Here is a 10,810-nt window from a genome sequence, read left to right as displayed (position 1 = left end):
CACATGCTAGAAATCAATACAAGCATTTTCTTTGGATCACATATGAGCACATTTCCTCTGGTAGATTAATCTGTTCCCTTTTATGTTTGGACAATTTCCCCGATAGCTGTATTCAGGTCGGGAAAATAACTATTGTTTTATTAACATTCGGCAAGTTTGAGTTTAAACAAACAAATTGTACAGTTGATAACGTTGCATACAAACAACAATGGAGCTTTGTTTGGTTAAAGATGCCACTCTACCAGGAGTGGGGTTCGAACCCACGAGGGCTTGTGCCCATTGGATCTTAAGTCCAACGCCTTAACCACTCGGCCATCCTGGTCACTAGAGTGTTTCCTTTGTTACGTTGCTGTGGTAGGTTAGAGCAGTGTTTCTCAAATGGGGGTAAGTGTACCCCTAAGGGTACATGGGATACTGCAAGGGGTAACTGACAAACGTCGTTAAAAGACGTTTTTAACAGAATATGTTCTCTAAGCAACATCAAATAGGGCACTATTTCCAACTTGAGGATTTTCATTTATAATATAGCTTGCATTATGTATGAATGTATGAAGATTACATACACTGATTCATTCATATTCTTTTCCCAAATTATTTCCTGAAAAATGTTCTTGGTCGGACAAGGGGGTTCTTGGCTAAAAGAAATTCTGAAAGGGGGTAGACAAGCCAAAAAAAGGTAGAGAGCCCCTGGGTTACAGCATCTGGAGAATTATTGGCCATCAGCTGTAAATTTGTTCCTTTGGAAATTAAAAATTGAGCTGAGATGGCTGATGGAAATACCAATCTCTAATTTAGGTGTACTGTGTTTATCGCTTACTGTGTAGCTGTTTCGCTGTTTTGCATGGTCCACTTTTATCTAAACACCTCTGACAATAAATAGTAAAAAAAAAATGAAGTGAAATGAAATATAACAATCCAGAAACGATTTACTGAAAGGGGTTAAAAGTCACATTACCCTGTCAGTGGAGCTTTAGCAGATGATGGAGAAACTGAAGCGTTTAAGGCTCAAACTTTCTGATATGAGTTTAGGACTGAATGATGTTGTTTGTGTCTGAGCTGCTGCTCCTTCTTTTTGTTCACACTTTATGTAAATGAACAGATGGAGCGAGCTGGTGATGGATGCATTCTGACTCTGCTTTATATTCACAGCAGCAGCTGCAGGCGTTTGGAGACCTGCTGCCCGACCGGCCGGCCGGCCAGTTGGCTGAGACAGAAAAGACACTCAGAGTTTCTTTGAGAGCAGAGATCAAGCTGCTGGAAGCCAGAAACAGGGAGAGAAATCAATGAGTTTCAGGAAGAAGTTCACTGTACACTGAAGGAATGAACAAGAAAGGTTGAGAAAAGAGGGTTGTCCTTCTGTCTGCTGTACATTAAAGATCCATTTTAGCTAAATATAACTGTAAGCACTTTGGACACTATGTCTGCTTCCAGTTTGATGTCTCTTTTAATTTAATTTTTTCAGGCACGATTCATGTGTACTCGAGTACGGTCCGCAGGAGATGTAAACGGACGGAATCAAAGTGCTTTTACACCACAGGTCACGCCTACACATTCAAACACTGATGGTAGAGGCTGCTTTGTAAAGTGAGCATCTGAAATAACAAATCCCACTCATATGTAACTTGGGGTTAAGGGTCTTGCCCAAGGACACATCGGACATGTTGCTGCAGGAGCTGGGGATTGGACCCCCAAGCTTCCAGTTGAGAGATGATCTACTCTACCAACTGAGCCAAAGCCACCTCGGTGTGGTTGAATGCGACCGTGCTCAAAGCTGCACAGTTACATGTGGAAGTAGAAAGAGGGTCATTGTTGGCGCCTCAGAATTAATAAAAAAATATCCGCAGTTAGCAGGATGGAATCCAGGTGGTTGCCATGGTTGCAACTTGTTCTTTCTGCTGTTTGGCGGATTTGCAAACCAACAATGTGAATACTGCCACCTGCTGTTTTGGACTGTGTTCATACGCAAGTATACTCGGATATGGACCAGTGTAACTACTGTGAACTCAAACCAGCGGGGGAGAGGGGAGGGGGAGGCAATCGTGCTCGGGAATGGTACGAGTCTAACATGCCTAATGTGAGTAATCTAAAAGTGTTAAAAAGTTAGCTGATTTATAGTATCACATTAATCAATTCATTGGAACAAGGTATTAGTGGCAACAATAAAAAGCGTAAGAATGATATGCTGACAAAAAAATGTTTACAGAGTGTATTTCATGTTTTATATTTTCTCTGCTGGCTTCTACAAATAAGAGTTTCTTAGGTTTCATAGGGACAACTTGTATCTACATTTCGACTAAACAAGGTCAGCAATAAGATGCTGGTTGTGTTGTTCAACTTTTCAACCTGTGCCAATTTGAGTTCACTGCGTCTGAAAATAAGGAGAAAAAAAAGTGGAGTTGGTCTCAGAGGGTTTAAGAAATGGGTCACAGGTGTTTCAACATGCAGTATAAGCAAAATATCCATTTGTGCTGGATTCATGCAGAATAATTAATGTTAGATCATAATAATAATAATAATAAATATATAATAAAATATTAATTAATAATAATTAAAACAGACAAAAGAAGACAAGCTTACGATCACCTCAAAGGTTTTGAACTTTGATATAAGCTGATAATAATTCTTAACATTGTGCAATTAGAGCCAAAGAAACGATGTGATGAAACAAACTCTAAGACCTGATCCCACACTGGATCTTTCTAATGTTTCCAGTGAAAAACAAACAATATCCAGAGCTGTTTCGATGCCACGGCAACAAAAAAACAAGTCCTAGGCACTTATTATGGGATGACTCGACCAGGCAAACTCCTGCACACCTTGTAAATATCACAGATATATTTCAACTTTTCAGTCCTGAAACACATCCAGTGGATTTGTGCATTTCAGACAGTGCTCGCTCTCTTTCGTTCATAGTTAAAAAGATCTGACCATATTCAGAATTCACAGGGGGGGGGGGGGGGAGAGGGGAGTCCAGACGCCCTCCCCTGCCCCCAAATGATAGAAAAATAGAGAATTGCGCCCCCAAGTATTCATATCATTGTAAACATATAATTTTGAGTCATATCATAAAATGCATTGAAAAGCCAAATATAGACGACTTGCAGCACCAGCTGATCCAGAGCTTTAAGTTAAAACTCACTCTGATAAAAATCCAGGAGCAGACTAATCAAACCTGCTGAAACTCAGGGACCATCTTCATCTGGTTCTCCAGCAGTTTTATTGTCCCATAGCAGGGCAATTAGACCAAAATAGAAGAGTCAGTATTGGAAATCTGCAGCAGGACAAAACAATGTCAGGTTCCCCCTCGCCTCACAGTGGTTTGGTCCACTGCTGATGTAAACACTACATTAATAGTTATAAGAACTACTATAACTATTTGAGTTATTTTTAAGCCTCTGTATGTTTTTCCGAATGATCGTATAAATAAAGGCGTTTGCATTGTTTAAAAGCGTGATATTGAAAAGTAAAAAATGTTATCAACCTGCATTAGAAGTATCTTCATGCCCTCAAAGCGATCCTAATTAATCAAGTATCTGACTGAAGAGATGAAATCTGAAAATGTGCAGTACTCATCAGGGATCGACATAAACACCTACGAGCCATGCACTTTAAAAACTCGTATAATTACCTCTGCCGTCTGGATTTAATGAAGAGTTCTGATTAATTAATGACGCAGCAGAAATCTTTAACAAGTGCATAAAACTCCCCGGCAAACTCGACTCAGAACGCTGTTATTTCGTGTAAAAAATGTAGATTGTTTCGACTGAGTTAGAAAGCCTCGGGTGCTGATAGTTCTGCTCCGTTTAATCCTTACCTGACAGATGGTGTGAAGCGCCTGCAGGCTGCCAGTCAGGTGATTAGACAGCAGCGGGTTTCCACAGAGAGGTCCTTTCTGTCCCTGCTGGCTGGACTACAGGTGAGCTGCTCTTCATCCGATTTTGAAGAAGAGAGACATGAGGTTTGTTAAGCTGACAGCTTCTTGTCTGTCTGTAGATTCAAGTCTTGATCACTGCTGGCCCCTCGTTACATCTGTACATCTGGAGGCCAGTATTTGAGGAATAACTTTTCTGGTGTGTCCTGAGTTTACTTTTTATACTGTTTAAGCTCAGGCTGCAGCTGTGGCTCAGGAGAACGAGCCGGTCATTCACAGATCACTGGGTTGACAAATTGATGCCAATCTGAATTGTTTTGGTAGTTGGCTTCAGTTGGTGAAACAGGAAGTCAGTGGCAAAAAATCCTTGTGAAGTACTATTCTGAATTTTACAATCATTTAAAAAGGTTTGTGCAATGCCGAACACAAGAAAATAAGAAAATAATATGTTCAACATCAAACATATCGAGCCATTTTTGCCTCCGCACCGTAGACTGTATAAAACATGAACGATGTAATCTCAGTGCTGCCACCCAATGGTTTTTTGTAGAGGTGTTACGAAGCCCAAAGATGCGGGTCACTATTTTGGAGATGCTAACTCCACCTACCTAACTTTCTGTAAATCAAGAAACAGGCAAAGAGGTGGAGTTGAGATGGATTTAAGCCTCCTGGTAGACAGCTACAAAACGCCCATCTGTCAGTCAGATCTGCCACGCCCCTCATTATTCAGAATTACGCAAAACTCTTATCCTTATTTCAATACAAACTGTACAGTTTTTACCAATGAAAAAAAGAGCTAGTAGAGACCAAAACCATTTTATGAAGCACGCTGTAAACAAAAATGAACACTTTAATATGAAGTCTAAAGGGGATTCCTTGGTTTTCGGATTAGGCCTCAAGTGGCCACACTGAGAACTGCAGTTTGTTTGTTCTTCTGCATTTTGTAACATCACATTTCTAACATAAACATAGGACAAGAAACAAAGTTGAATTAACTTTAATTAACTTGATTGGGGGGCGCTGGTAGCCTAGTGGTTAGTGCACACGCCCCACATACGGCGGCCATAGACCTCCAAGCGGGCAGCCCAGGTTCAAATCAGACATGTGGCTCCTTTCCCATATCATTCCCCTCTCTCTCTCTCTCACACACACACAGATTTCTGTCTCTATGCACTGTTCTATACAGTATCTAAAATAAAGGCATAAGAAGCCAAAACCTTTGTTTGTTTTGACAGAGATTCATTTTGACATTGACACAGCTGAACAAGGAAAAAAATCCCTGGAAGAAGCAGAACCACTCTGCAGCCGGGATTCCCTCAAGCGGACATCTTTGGCTTGCAGGAGTTTGGTAAACCTCGTACTATTTGAAAAAAAAAAAGGGCAATAGCACACAGGACTGATGAGCTGCTGTGATATGATCTCTTTGACTTTATAACTCACTACATTGAAATTAATCAGCATCATAAGCATATATTGGTGCAAAATATTTTGTCCTCTTTGCCCGCTGGACATTTGTGATATAAACCTCCATCCATTAAAAGATCTGATTCCTTCGTAGAGACTTTTGTGCCCAGGATCAGATGACTAGATGGAGGTGAACCTGAGCAGATCTTGGAGTATAGATGAGTTATCTTATCCGTCCTTCCCTCACCTTGTAGCTACTCCCCCCTCTCTAATGCTATAAATATGAATGTTTTACACAGCTCCACTGTCTCACTAACTCTTACAAAACAGCCTCAAGGTGTTTTATAATCCAGGATTTATGAAGGCAGGTCAGAGAACAAAGGAGATCCAAATGGCATTAAAAGTTAGCCGAGCAGAACTTTTTCTCGCTTTTATCCTTGAAATACGGATGTTCGACGGCTACAGACAGCAGCTCCTACTAATCCTGTTGGTTTCTCCTGCAGGGAAACTCGGGTTTTTTGTTGTTGTTTTAGAACAAAGCAGATCAGACTGGCAGCAGCCTCCTGGAAGCTTCACACCGTCGATGCGTTGGTTCACTGCAGCTCGAGTATGCCAGAAAATAACGAGCTTACTGCTGGATTACACAGAAACACACACAGCAGACGTGCCCTACAAACGCTGCCCCCTAAAAGGTCAACAAACTTCAGAATATCTCAGCTAAAGGAAATTAAGTCTCAGCGATAAAACAGTATATTTTATTAATTTAACATCAAGATTGTTTCAATTAAAAAGAGTAATTAAGTCAATATTCAGCAGCAAATAAACTGTCCTCAATGTTGCAAAGTCTGCAATAACAAATACTGAAGCCTGTATTATATTCAATTGTCCGAGACCCATTAATCATCCATTTACAGTATTAAGCCGTTATCACAGATGCACTCCTGAAATATCTAAATGATTTCAGAAGGACTGTCTTCAGATCTTATCCTGACCTGGCTGTTCACATAAGCACCTCACAGCTATCCCTGTCAGATGGGACAGGAGACGGGGGGGGGGGGGGGGGGGGGGGGGTCTCCTGAGGTATGATGTGACATAAAAAGGACGATAGAAAAGTAGCAAACGAAGCAACAGAGTCAGCTAAAAGATGCTATGATGAGTATATTTGCCTTCATATCAATGCTTTGTGTTGTTCGACAGACTCACACTATCAACAAAAGAGCGCTGGTGAACAGAAAAAATAATGCGGCCGTTTAATCATGTGCACGGAGATCTCAGGGGTCCCGTGCAGACAGTCTATGCACTGACTCCAGTTACAGGATATAAACTCCCCCCTCCCATTGGCTTGAGGTGAATTCTCCGGGGTATATCCTGCTGTGTTCTCACATCAGCCCTCTTGGACTTGCTGCGATAAAAGGGGTCGGGCAGGAGAAAATGTACATCTTGGGGTGGCTGTATTGTACGGAGGCTGCGGAGGCCTGCATGTACGGAGGCTGTAGTCCTTCAAGCGGGTGGCCTTGGTTTGAATTCAACCTGTGGCTTCTTTCTCGCATGTCATTCCCCACTCTCTCTCGCTCTGATTTCTGACTCTATCCACAGTCCTATCTCTAAATAAAGCCAGACATTTCTTTTTTTTTTTTAACGTCAGCTTTATATTTAGGTTGTAATCTAAATATGGAAGTTCAGGGAGCTCAGTCCTTTAATCTTAAAAATGCTGAAATTGAACATATTAACTCCTCAATTAGAGCTCTGTAGATACCTGGAGGGTAAATGGATTCCACTAGAGTTTTTCTATTTTGGTGCATTAATGGGCTCATTAAAGGGGGAAAAAAAGGAACGGGAGTTTCATTAAACCTGAAAATAGCCTTTTAATTCACCTCCTTCATTAAACATGTTTTTTTAGAGGAAATTTGAGTCCAAATCATCTGCCCAACCCTGGTGAAGAAATTAATCACACGGTTCATGAATTACTCAGGCCGTACAGTTTAATATTGATTCACTTTGAGGGTCTTTTTTGTGTTCATGTGATGCTGTTGAATGTGTTTCTGTTTGCTCGTTTAAGTCACAGTTAGCATTGTTTTATTAAAAGAAGAAGAAGAAGAAGAAGAAGAAGATGATGCATCCAAACGGCTCTCTGAAGGTTGGATGGCTGAAAGGGTCGTCACGAGGCAGGAAGATAAAAAAAAAAGAAGCCAAACAAACCGAAGGACGGACTGATGGTCAGCCAGCCATCATTCTGGAGAATTATTATTGGAATGCAGTTTGCAGAGGGGTCTCGTTGTGACACTAACTTAAATGCATGACATAAAAAGTACAAAGAGGTCAACTTGAGAGGAGAGCAGAGCAGCTGGATAATGAGGAAGCAGGGTGATTAACTAGCTTTGTGAGAGCAGCTGGGTGACTGCAGGGGCAGCCTGCAGGGGGGAGAATAAAACAGTGGATGATGCCAGGGACGACTTGCAGCACCAGCTGATCCAGAGCTTTAAGTTAAAACTCACTCTGATAAAAAATCCAGGAGCCGACTAACCAAACCTGCTGAAACTCAGGGACCATCTTCATCTGGTTCTCCAGAAGTTTTAATGTCCCATAGCAGGGCAATTAGACCAAAATAGCAGAGCCAGTATTGGAAATCTGCAGCAGGACAAAATATATTTTTTTCCCACTGCATGGCTCACAAAATGTCTACACTTTTATAACCCAGTGTGCAGCCAATGAAAACAGGTTCTTTTGAATATACAGAAAATGAGTCAAGGCTGATGAGTTTGAGATTGAAAAAATAATTAATTGCACCATTTTTCTTTTGGTAAACATTGAAATCAGTTCCAACAGACCCAGACACCACACAGGGGTTAAGTGATTAAAAACAGCATGTTATGACAGTGACTCATATCGACTTTATTGTTGTTATGTTAATATCTGTGTTTTTATTTTTTAGTGTTATTATTGCTAGACTGTTCTGCCTCTCTGGGATTGGTGCTGTTTTCTTGGTGGTGCGTGTATCTCTTTGTGCTGCCAGTCAGTGATTGGGCGAGAGCTGATGCCGCCAGTTTTAAAATGGAAATGCGTCAGTCAGATATCCGATTGTTTTTATTTTTATGCTACGCCTGGTTTCCCTTAGGCTGGTTGTAACACTGTCTGCACAGTTCTCCCACAGGTACAGATTATCACTCGTGCATTTTATGACCCTTGATTTTGTCTTTACATTTCTGTACTAGCGATGAAACACAAACAGAAACTATCCTGTAAGAAAGATTCAAGCTTCCAGGAGGATTTTCTTTTCTTAAACGGTTATTAAATCCATCCACACGAGTCAGAGTCACAGTCAGAGTCCACAGCAGCGAAACATCTGAATACAGGCAGAAATATGAGTTTGGATTGTACCTGAAGTATTTGAACAACCTTTAGAAATGGAAATGTTCTTTCCTGTCTTCATCATAGTCGTTCTTCAGATCTCCATTCACTTTCTTCAGATCAGTTCATTCACACATGTCAGACAGCAGCAAAATATACCCTTCAAAATACTGTCTGAACTTTAAAGTGCTGTTTGCTTTATGTCTGTGATAAACCAACAGCCTCAGAGGTCTCTTTTAAGATAAGAGAGCTCCTCTAAAGCTCTGTCAGATATATGAAAGATATACAATAACTGTTTATCTCAGATCAGGAGAAAACGATTGGACACAGCGTCCAACATATTAGAAATGCAACACTAATCCCTCAATGTGGGTATTCCATTTATTTATTCAGGTATTAGGCCCCGTGTCAACCATGGGTCTTTTTTCCTGAGTGCCAGCGTCTTTTCTCAATTGTTTTCAATAAGGAGAGGATGTGGTTTCTTTGCTTCCTCAAGCTTGGACCTCCAGCAGGCATTTTAAGGAACTTTTATTTTTACTTAAAACGTGCAATGCAGGCCTTCTTTTCCCCCGCTTGTTATGTTTGGACCAAAGATTTTAATGCGGACTGTTATGAGGTGAATGACTAAATTACTTGCAGTGGTTAGCGCTGTTCCCTCACAGCGAGGAGGTTCCTGGTTCGAATCCCCGTCGGACAGGAGTCTCTCTGTGTGGAGTCTGCATGTTCTCCTCGTGCATGTGTTGGTTCCCTCCGGGTACTCCAGCTTCCTCCCACAGTCCAAAGACATGCTGGTTGGGTTAACTGGTGACTCTAAATCACCTGTAGGTGTGAATGTGATTGGTTGTCTGTCTCTACATGTCAGCCCTGTGATTGACTGTCCAACAGAATATGCTGCTGAGAGAAGTGTTGAAATACACCCAATGCCAGATATCTGAGACTCAAACAGTGAAGCATCACATCCAAAAGTTGCGAAATGTTCGAGTGTCCTTCATGTCCTTCATTTTAAAGACAGCTGTTCCTGTTTAATTAGTCGCAGGCGGAGACGCAGCTTCAAGCTCTCAGATGCAGGAAGATAAACAAGTGATGATGATGAAAAGCTTTTCAGTCGAGCAACACTTCAAAACTTTACTTCAAAAGATTGAACTGAGTTGAATCAAAAATAGATGAAGGTGATTTGACAACAAAGTCAGATACATGTTTTTGTAAACAGAATGATTCTCACTGTTCAACAGCAGCATGTAGCTATACATCTTAAACATACATATCAATACAGCTGATGAAAATAATCATCCTGTGCTTTGGGACAAAGAATAACTTTTGATAACGCCAGACTCTTTTTCAAAAGCCTCTGTGTTGAATTTGCTGGTCAGATCGTTGGCAGCCTTTTTAAAAGCAAGCAAGCAAAGAAAGTTTATGTACATACAAAGCCCTTTCCAAAAGTCTGAACCCGTCCTGTTGAGCAACGTGGACCGGTTCAGCAGGGAGTCCAGGAGAGACTTTCAGTAATGTGACAGAAGAGATTAGAACCATAGAAAGATCTGTTCATAAGAAGCAAAAGGCGTCTCTCAAAAACCTTCTCGACAAAGATCACATTCAGACTGTAAATTCAAACGCTTCTCATACGTTTGGCCTTGTTTCGTAATCCATCAAGCAGTGTTCATTTTGGCACTTTTTGTTTTTAGATATACTCAGTGTCTTTAGAAGAAAATCAATATTAATATTTGTCACATTTATTAATGTTTACCCATTACAGTTTTAGTCCACGACAACTCAAAACATTTAAGTCCAGTTTTAGTTTGAAAGGAAAAACATATCATTTCATTTAGCCTTTATACAGGAACCAGAACGTTGTTTTTATAAAGTCATTACTAACACTTTAGTCCCACCTCATTAAGAAAAAGTGTCATCAGTCTTATTTTCTTTCAATCAGAGATCTATCTTTAGCTAGTCAACATGTGGAAAACCGGTCATTGGAAGATGAATTATCGTCATATTTTTTGTTAACTAAATAAAAAATGCCTTCAAGATTAAAGGATAGATTAAGAGAAACATGACAAATGCATTTCTTTACTAATGTTAAAGAGGAGGAGCACACATTCTGCAGTCAGCTCGATGTGGCTTAGATAAGCAGCACAACACATCCACAATGACAGCGCCCACTGCATCCCACTTGAGACCCCCTTAAAG

At 40.7% G+C, this 10,810-nt stretch overlaps 1 non-coding gene across 1 annotated transcript; it reads right to left on the bottom strand.

The window, feature by feature from the left end:
• Positions 1–239: 239 nt before the first annotated feature.
• Positions 240–322, bottom strand: trnal-uaa (transfer RNA leucine (anticodon UAA)). The gene has a single exon. It is a non-coding gene; the product is annotated as a tRNA-Leu (tRNA).
• Positions 323–10,810: the final 10,488 nt, after the last annotated feature.

Source organism: Labrus mixtus, chromosome 8 (assembly GCF_963584025.1).
Source record: "Labrus mixtus chromosome 8, fLabMix1.1, whole genome shotgun sequence".
In the NCBI taxonomy this organism is placed as follows: domain Eukaryota; kingdom Metazoa; phylum Chordata; class Actinopteri; order Labriformes; family Labridae; genus Labrus; species Labrus mixtus.
Note: the sequence above shows the minus strand (reverse complement) of the source record. Positions and strands in the feature narration are given on the sequence as shown.